General features: G+C 43.5%; 1 long non-coding RNA gene across 1 annotated transcript; it reads left to right on the forward strand.

Annotated features, from left to right (window-relative positions):
* Window positions 1-1,586: 1,586 nt before the first annotated feature.
* LOC135178289 (uncharacterized) lies at window positions 1,587-5,781 on the forward strand. Its single transcript, XR_010303453.1, has 3 exons — window positions 1,587-1,722; window positions 1,903-1,996; window positions 3,935-5,781. It is a non-coding gene; the product is annotated as an uncharacterized LOC135178289 (long non-coding RNA).
* Window positions 5,782-9,439: the final 3,658 nt, after the last annotated feature.

Below are 9,439 nucleotides of genomic sequence, written 5' to 3' on the forward strand. Positions count from 1 at the left end.
GTTCAGGGCAGACCTCATTGCTGCCTACAACTACCTGAAGGGAGGTTGTAACCAGGTGGGGATTGATCTCTTCTCCCAGGCAAGCAGCAACAGAAGAAGGGGACACAGTCTCAAGTTGTGCTGGGGGAGGTATAGGCTGGATGTTAGGAGGAAGTTCTTCACAGAGAGAGTGATTTGACATTGAAATGGGCTGCCCAGGGAGGTGGTGGAGTTACTGTCCCTGAAGGTATTCAAGAAAAGCCTGGATGAGGCACTTAGTGCCATGGTCTAGTTGACTGCATAGGGATGGGTGCTAGATTGGACTGGATGATCTTGGAGGTCTCTTCCAACCTAGTTGAGTCTATGATTCTAAGACTGGATGGGGCACTTAGTTCCATGGTCTAGCTGATTGGATGGGGCTCAGTGATCATTTGGACTTACTAAAATTGTATCTATTTTAATCTAAAACACCCATCCACCATACAACAGTTAGGAATTGATTTCACAAGTCACAAAGATGCACTGTGTAGTCAAATTCTTTATGCACTATCTGGACATTTAAAGCTCTCAGAATGGAAAGTTGATTTTTGGGTATTTTTTCACTGATAAAAGTAAGCAAACACAATGATCAGACCTTCAGATTTGCAGTTACTTGTCTTGATGGTTTTGCTTTTTCCTTTAATGATTTTGTGTGTAACACAACTCAGTTTAGGTCAAAAGATTCCTCTGGAAGCACAAGTCTAAGATTTGGACAAATATTTGTTTAGGGCACAAACTGAAAATGTTGGGGGGGTGCAAATAGGGGAGGATAGAGATGCAGCAGGAAGCTGGAAGTAGATGCCAAAAGCAATGAACAATAAAGGAAGAGCAGCAGGAGGAGTTGCATGGTGGAGCAGGCAGCATCTCTGAGTAGACCCATGTGGAGGTCCTATGCTAGAGCAGGGGTAACAGGAAAGAAAGCAGGGAATAAGAAGGTAAGAAGCAAGATAGGTAGAAAGAATCTTCTATACGCTAACCCCTATCTCTTGAACCTCCTTTTGCCTTTACACCAATGGGCTTGAGAGCAAAAAGTAGTTAAGGGATCAGGGGCATAAGTAATCTTTTCATCTACACCCTTAGTCACAGGTTGGAATGCTGAGAAGGACAGGAGAGCATATTTGATTGACAAGTGGCTCAGAGGCTAAGATTCTAAGCAAGGAGGCCCAGCCAGCACCTGTGAGTGACCAATATTGGAGTAGTCATCAAAGCTCTACCCTACCAAACCGGGGGGCCACTCAGGCCCCCCGGCCTTTAGATCACCTCCACCAGTCACCCAGTGTGCACCATGGGCACTCACCAGTCACAAGGGGAGAAGGATCCCTCTGCCCAGTTGGGCAAGCATAGGGCTTCTGCCTTTTCTGGGGCCCATTAAATAGGGGAGGGGGCAGCGAGGGCAAAGTGGTGACACCTGGGCTGGGAGGAGACTCTAACAGGACCCAGATTAAAAAGGGGAGTGGGCAGGGAGGGCAAAGTGGTCACACCTGCAGTAAGAGGAAACTCCAACAGGTGTTTTCAGTTTGAGGGATAAAAGGGGAAAATGATGTGTGAGGTGGGAAAGGGGAGGGAGTACTGAAAGGATGGAGATGACTGGAGCCAGTAGTCCAAGAATGTGAAGATTTTCCCATCAGGCTTTGTTGCTGAGCTGAGCATCTCTGTGAAGCAGGTGCTGGGTACCATCCTGAGCAAGACCTATGTCTGCAGCAGGTTGGTACTCTCCCAGTGGTTCTAGAGAACAGCCCTCCTGAACTAACACTGGATAGATACTGGCAACAAGTCTTTTGGCTTAGGACCTTTTCTTTGCTCTCTAACCTCTTTTCTCCGTAGAAAACGAAAAGCACTTAATGCTGATTCCTTCTCATCTGCAACCTCTAATTTCTTTGTCAGTCACTGAAGTTCTCCTTATGCATGTAATGAGTTGGGGGAAAAGTACTCATGCTCATGACTACAGTCTTGAGAGAGGAGCTTAGCTAAAGCCAAGGTAAAGGAACTTAAATGCACTTCTGTGTGCAGATTAGTTGTTTTGGTAGGGCTGGGTGATAGGTTGGACTGGATGATGTTTGAGGTCTCTTCCAACTGGGTTGATTCTATGATTTGTGGTACTTTGAGGGCAAGTCCTTTCTCTAGGTTTTCATTTAGCTGTGAGAGTCTTGGCCATTGCTGCATTTATCTTGCTTGTCACTGTCAAGACAGATAGTGTGGGAGTTCTTGTTTGGCCCTGACTAATTTTAGCTTTACTATGGAGTGAGTAACCTGAGCAATGCAACATCCTCCAGTTTCTCCTTTGACATATTCCCTGTGGTGGTGTAGCCATCTTTTGTGACCACCTGCAATTACAAAGAAACTAGTCTGCTCTGGCCTCTTCCCAGCATCATACTGGACTTTCATGAGTTATTAAAGCTGTAAGTTTTACTTGATTAGGGTTCTCATGTCAATCTGAGCAACTTAATGCTGTTGCATGCTCATGGCTAATGAGATATTTACCTACCCATCCCTTAGCTTCCCTCAGCCATGCTTCTGTCTCCTCATTTAAAGTCTTCATCCACTTTATAAAGTTTACTCTTACACTGAGAAGGATAAACTGCTAAGCCTGCTTAGGCAAAATCTATCTCATGTGCTTCCTTGTCTACCAAGTGGCAGATCATCTCTGCAGCGTCTTGAATTGAATCAGGAAAGTCATCATATGATTCGTTTTATTCAAGCTTGTACAATCTGTGTTGCAGTCTGTGGTATGACAATGGTTTCTGCAGCCACTTCTGGTGGCCCAGCTGTGCCATACCATACTCAGCAATTTCACAAAATCTGGCTTTTCTAAGTCTCTGCTGATTCTCACCTCCTCACATAAAAAAGTTTCAGAAGTATGTGTAGCCTCCTGTTCGATTAACCAAGAAACTCTGTCTTTATACATTAGCTCACACTTCCTCGGTTCTAGCCACCACAGACACTAACTGCAGGGTAGTTGTGCTGCTGTGGTGCAGCGTCTCAATGGCTTGTCTGCCTGCTGATGTGCAGAAGCTGATGTTAGGGTTACAAGTCAGAGAAAAGTTTAGCCTGAGCGGTTTGAACAACACCTCCTGTACTAGGCTGGAAATTCCCTTTGATTCTCTGTTACATCTCTGGTTTGTGTAAACACTCTGTTTACCTGGGAGCATGTTCCAGCAGGCATAGGATAGCTCTTTCTATGCTAACCTCCCTCCATCAAGCCAGCTGTCAGAATCACAGAAGCATTCAGGTTGGAGAAGATTCTCAGGATCACAAAGTCCAACTGATAACCCCACTCTACAAGGTTTACCCTAAACCATATCCCCAGGCACCATGTCCAAATGACTTTTAAACACATCCAGGGTTGGTGACTCAACCACCTCCCTGGACAGTCCATTCCAATGCCTGACCACTCTTTCTGTGAGTTTTTTTCCCTCTAATATCCAGTCTAAACCTCACACATTACTGATGCCTACAAGAATTATTTTCTAGTGTTGCCCTGTAGCTGTAGCCATTGCTTTCACTGTCCATACTTATCTCAGAGTACGGTTTCTGTGCTTGTGTCATGTGAAATCCTGTGTTCTTGCTCACCTCTCTGCAGATTAACAGCAATTTGCTGTTATTGCTGGGATTACAGACTGCTCAGCTGCATAATCCAGTGGGAAACATTTTGTCTGACTGCTCAGTTCAGCTGCAATAATGACTGTCAGCTCTTTTGCCTAGGTTGTAGGGTGGGCCCCTCAAAATCTGGAGGTCTCAGCACAAATGCTCTTAGAGGAAGACTCTGTCTCCCATCCTTGACTGTGTCGGTTCCAGCAGATTGTAAAAGGCCAGGTCTTGCTTCTGCAAAGTTATTTGTGGAATTCTAACATCCCTAAAGATGCTCTCATCTTATCTGTTTTGTCTGTCAACTAATCATGCTTTTTCATCCCTGCAGGTCTCACTGTCAGAGGTTCTCCCACCACGGTTTTCAGCCTACATGTGGGGTGAGAATGCATCCACAGGACAAGTATCCAAGTATCCAAGATACTTGTTTTGGGAAATAGTACATTCTCAGCTAGCATTTGAGGCATGGACTTAAACTACACTTCTTTTCTCTTCTGCAGCTGTGCTTCACCCTTGATTTCCAGACAGGCAGCCTCTTTGCAAGGAGTGGCTGTGCATGAGAATGCACGTTCTGTGATGAAATACAAAAGCTTGTTTTACTTTCAAAAAGGAGTTAAACAATTAGAAATATCCTGCAGAAGAAGGTAGGAATCCCACAACTGCAGTTTTAAAAGCCAAGCAGTGTTTTTACACTGGCATCTCAAAAATAATTCAGTGAAGCTGAGCGGGTGCCAGAGATTTTCCTGCTCTGTGCTGCTGAGTTTGGTCTGCTGTCCCCGAACAGGAAGAAGGCATAGAGGATAAACACTAAACCTCAGCACATATCTAACTAGTTAAGAACCTGCATAGCTTGAAGACTCCTTTCAACATAATTTAAGACACCTTTTACATAATATGTTTTCCTAGACCTTACATGCTTGCATGAAGAACTTCTTGACTCTGTAAGTGATTCTCTGATGAAAACAAACAAGAGCTGATGGCGACTAAAGTGCTCCTCAACACAAGAGCAGTGCTGCAGCCAGAATCTGCCACAGCCATTCTTGTATTGAGTACTTAGTCTACAAGTAGGACGTTTAGTCTCAGCCTGAGCACTGCTGGTGAAAGGTGCTACTCAGCCTGAAAAAGAACCTGCTTTACAAAAAGAAATGCACCCAAACCAACAGCTTCTCCAAGCACAATGGTTGAGTGTGAAGGTTAAGATATAAGATGCAAAGCTTGAATTAGAATTTGCCTTGGAAAGCAGGATAAGATCCTCTTTTCTGCAGTTCCCCTCAAAGGCTTCCTACTTGCCCACTCCAAGACAAAAATAAAATCAGACTCATCATGCCCAGTCTCCTATATATCAGCAGTCTTTTGATGTCACTGTTAATATCTTTCTTGAGTTTTGAGTGATTTGAGTGTGATTTAAACATGCCTTGCAAAGGGGCTTCCATTCTATGTTAAAGAAGTTCTTACCTTGGCTAGTTACCTTCACACTTCCAGTGGTGTGCCCTGTTCCAAATTGGATTTATCTGGCTTTCAATAGATGATCCTGCTCTGTCAGGGAGACTGGATTGAATGATCTTTCAAGATCCCTTCCAGCCCCTAACCTTCCCTGATTCTGTGACTATCTGTGATTCTGTCTGACATAGAGTGGTCCTAGAGTTACAGTGACAAATACAGCTTGAAGAGCTGGTTCATGACGGTTTTAAAGGGATAGCTAAGGCTGCTAGGACCTTTCTATCACAACTAACCACATGAAGGACAAAGTATTTTACATCAGAGTGAGCCTGCCTTTGACAAGTCAGAAATCATCAATTCTGATGATTTTCACAGGACTGCCACTGTAATTGTTTCATTGGCCTAGCTCTTGAAGTCAAACAACAACATGCCAACATGTACAAACATGTGCCCTTTTAGTTCTCCTTGAGCTTAACAAGCTCTTTTGGGAAGAGAAGATAGATTTAAAAAAACATTTAAAGTGAAACTGTGGGGCAAAGAAGTTTATCCCTTTCTTCCTTAAACCCTTTGACTCTTTTTCCTGGCCTGATGATTTTTGAGATCTCACTTGCTGATTTTTAGTACTTAATGTGGCATGATGTTGAAAATGTGGCACAGATTGATAAGCATAAACACATTACATACAGCCAGAAATATTAATTCATTGGAGTTATTCATGTTAGGTATCTTCTTCAGTTGCCTTCCTTAGAGATTTCCAACAAATAAAAACCCAGACAAAATGAAATAAACCACTACTGAAAGCAAATATTTTTGCCTTCCTCATGTGAGGAGTTGTTTTGTTTCAATATTATTGTTAATTGTCACTTCTGCTAGCTTTCACAGTATCACAGTATCATCAGGGTTGGAAGAGACCTCACAGATCATCAAGTCCAACCCTTTACCACAGAGCTCAAGGCTAGACCATGGCACCAAGTGCCACATCCAACCTTGCCTTGAAGTGCCCCAGGGACGGCGACTCCACCACCTCCCCGGGCAGCCCATTCCAGTGTCCAATGACTCTCTCAGTGAAGAACTTTCTCCTCACCTCAAGCCTAAATCTCCCCTAGCGCAGCCTGAGGCTGTGTCCTCTCGTTCTGGTGCTGGCCACCTGAGAGAAGAGAGCAACCTCCTCCTGGCCACAACCACCCCTCAGGTAGTTGTAGACAGCTTTCAAATTGTTCCACAAGAACTGATTTTTATATGAACTTCATTTTTTTTAGTGATAACTTTGTGAGAGGAAAGGTAGAGGCTGTTGAAGGTGAGGAGGGCACTTGTGCACTGCCAGCATCATCACACACAGATGGCAGAGCAATGGTTGAGGAGCCAGCTATCCCGAGGGACACAAGAGAATGAAAGTGAAGGAGAGATGCATCCATAGCTCACAGGTTTCTTCTGGGTCAAGCCTCTGCTGTCAGCCTTGTTTTTATTGCTCTTAGGAATACTGGCACTCTTACCCTTCAGTTTTTGCTTTTTCTTTTTCCACCTTGCACTTCAGCAGCGTGTCTCAGAGGCTGATAATGAAGTACAAATAAGTTTTGTCTGTGCAAACGAATCCTGCAGAAAATACCACGTGTGGGAAGAAATCCTTCCCAACACCTGCATGCCCCCACCGAACCAAGGGCTGAGCTAGCTGGAGTATAAAAGTGATACACAGATGATCAGTAAGCTCTTTGCTTGGCATCCCTTTCTCATTATGCTGCCATTTCAGAGAAATGTTTTTATAGCCTCTGCTTGATTTTCCATCAGATCCTTCCCTCCCTGTGAATCCTCCCTTCCTGCTTCCTACAGAATGTGGCCAGCTGGTTACTGCTAAATTTAAACAAAGATGTGCTACTTGTAACTCTCTTTGCTCCATCTACACAATATTACTAGCCTAACTCAGCTAGCAAGAAGTACTTCTATTTTGATGTGCACGGGGACTGCAAACCCAAATGAAGGTCAATGAAGGCTGTTGCATAGATAGATAATGCTGACAGGGAGTGCTCTGACAGATTTTCCACAGGAAAGTCCTGATTCAGTGGAACTGGGACATTCGTGGGGTACATGTGAATTCTGCTCAGTATGTGAGAACACAATGGGAACTCAAAACTGAATGCCCAGTGGATGTCTGCAGAGCAGCTCTATGAACAGCAGCAAAACCCAGGTGTGCTGACACGCTGAACCCACAACAAAACAACTGGTGCCTCCTGTGAAATGGAAATGCTCTTTTCTAGTCAGGCCTAATTACAAACAGCATACCATGTTCAAACAACCAATAAAAGAGAGCAGCAACAAAGAAGCTGCTTTTTGCATCTCTGAGATTCATACAGCATCTGAGAGCTTAAATATCAAGGAGAAAACAGCAGGTAGCTGAACTCCCAAGATCTCTCCCCTGCTGTTGTTATCATTGACAATGAAGGCAGTGTTGTAAGTGCAGAGTGCAATGGACAATTCATGCACTTACTGAGTCTTGCACTCTAGCTTCAGGCGCGTGATTTTCTGAAGAAATGATGACAGGATCAAACATATTCTGGCAGATGCTCACAAAATCAGAGCCCCTTTCACTCCGTAAATGACCGTAAAAATGCTTTGAAGATGACAATAAAAAGTTATTTAATCATGTTCAAAACAGAAGCACCTGCCAAGTCAATATATCATTTTTTACATGATTGGCTGGTATAGTGACAATAGAGAAAAATGCAAAGTGAGGCTGTTAGGAGCAACTACTGGCCTGATTCTATAGTAGGCATAGCCTGATGGTGAAGAGAGAAAGCACGAGAAGAAGAAAGAAAAAGCAACAGTGCCACTCATCTATTTCCTTAGCCTCCTATTTCTCAGTTCTTTTTCTCAGCTGTTACAAGGTGCCCTCATCTGAAGATGTCCTTAGCAGCCTACATTTTCTGTGAAGCCACTGCCAGAGGGAGAAAGGACAGTGACCAAAAGCTGACCTTACACAGTTTGGATGGTCTTTGTGCTGCTCTAGCAAAGAAGAAAAAATGCTGGGGAAAAGGCTAGAGGTCTGGCCTTTTGATGGCATCAAAACATCCTGCCTTAGGATGCTGGCAAACTATTAAATCAGTGCTGCTAGAAATAGAGACATCAAGAATGTCATTTGCAGCTGGGCAGAGATTAGTTGAGCATCTTAGGAGACTAAATGCCTACCACTGGAGACTAAATACCTACCATTAGCAGTGTGGGCTGTTATGCTATGCCATGCAAAGAGCCCTTAAGGCCGTTCAGCTCCACCACCTTTGCAGCTGCTTTTACTCTAAAGTTAGCAGCTCTTCTAGACAAGGCATTTACTTGTGGGCTGGCACATTCAACTGAAACATTGAAGAGTTTTCCTTCTGCATTTGGAGGAGTTCACGTTGAATGATGTATCCTTGGGCAACATGCATTAGATTATATGGTCCTGCTCTGACAGGGGAGTTGGAATCAATGATCTCTAGAGGTCCCTTCTGACCCATAATATCCTGTGACCCTATGATCAACCAGCTGAAGTGGCCCAAGGGTGGTGATAATTTTTATGGGTTAATGACAGAGATTGCCCTGGCACCTGAAATCTACCAGGGTAACAAATTCAGACATCCAGATTTTAGGGTTCAAAGGGCTTGTCATGTCCAAGCACTGTTGTCTCCAATATAAGCCATGAGGATCCCTAGAATTAATTCTCAACACAAGGTCAATATCAGTGGCTAAACTAGGATGGTTTTATTCAAATGCTCCTCTAAAAATTTTCAGAGTCATAAAAGTTGCTACCAAGCTGTGGTAAAAATGACTAACTATGAGTCAGGCTGGATTTCAAACTACCTTTATCTAAATATTGCACCTCATGAAACTTTGCCAGCTAAACTGGAAATCCTTTTATGAGCAAGTTTATGGTTACCGTGTGAGTGCTTTATCTTAGGCTAAAGGTCTCTTTGGTAAACTACAATAAACAGGACCTGCAGCCCAACCTCCGTTCCACAGAATGCTCACTGAGCCTTCACCTTTCTGGCAGCTCTTACACAATGGCTTTTGAGTACTTGAACTCTCTGAAATAGTAAACGCCAGAACAGTATTCCTGTAGTGACTTGAAATTCCAGTGTGCCCCGAATTAACTCTGTTGCCAAAGGAACATTTAAAACTAAAATTGTCAGAGTCAAAACTAATAATAAACACCAGGTTTCTTTGAAGTATAGATGAAGTTAGATTTCAGTAGCCAAGTTTGAACAGGCAGGCGTTAATCATGAATGTACACATTGCTACCATGAAAAGTGGTTGGATAACTTCGTCTGAATGTTACTCAGTGGTAAAATTAGTTCCTTAAGGTTGTTACGTTAGATGTGAGTGAAGAAAATGGACTCCTAAACTACTGGTTTGAAAAGAAAATATGAGG

This window comes from Pogoniulus pusillus, chromosome 1, assembly GCF_015220805.1.
Source record: "Pogoniulus pusillus isolate bPogPus1 chromosome 1, bPogPus1.pri, whole genome shotgun sequence".
Classification (NCBI taxonomy): domain Eukaryota; kingdom Metazoa; phylum Chordata; class Aves; order Piciformes; family Lybiidae; genus Pogoniulus; species Pogoniulus pusillus.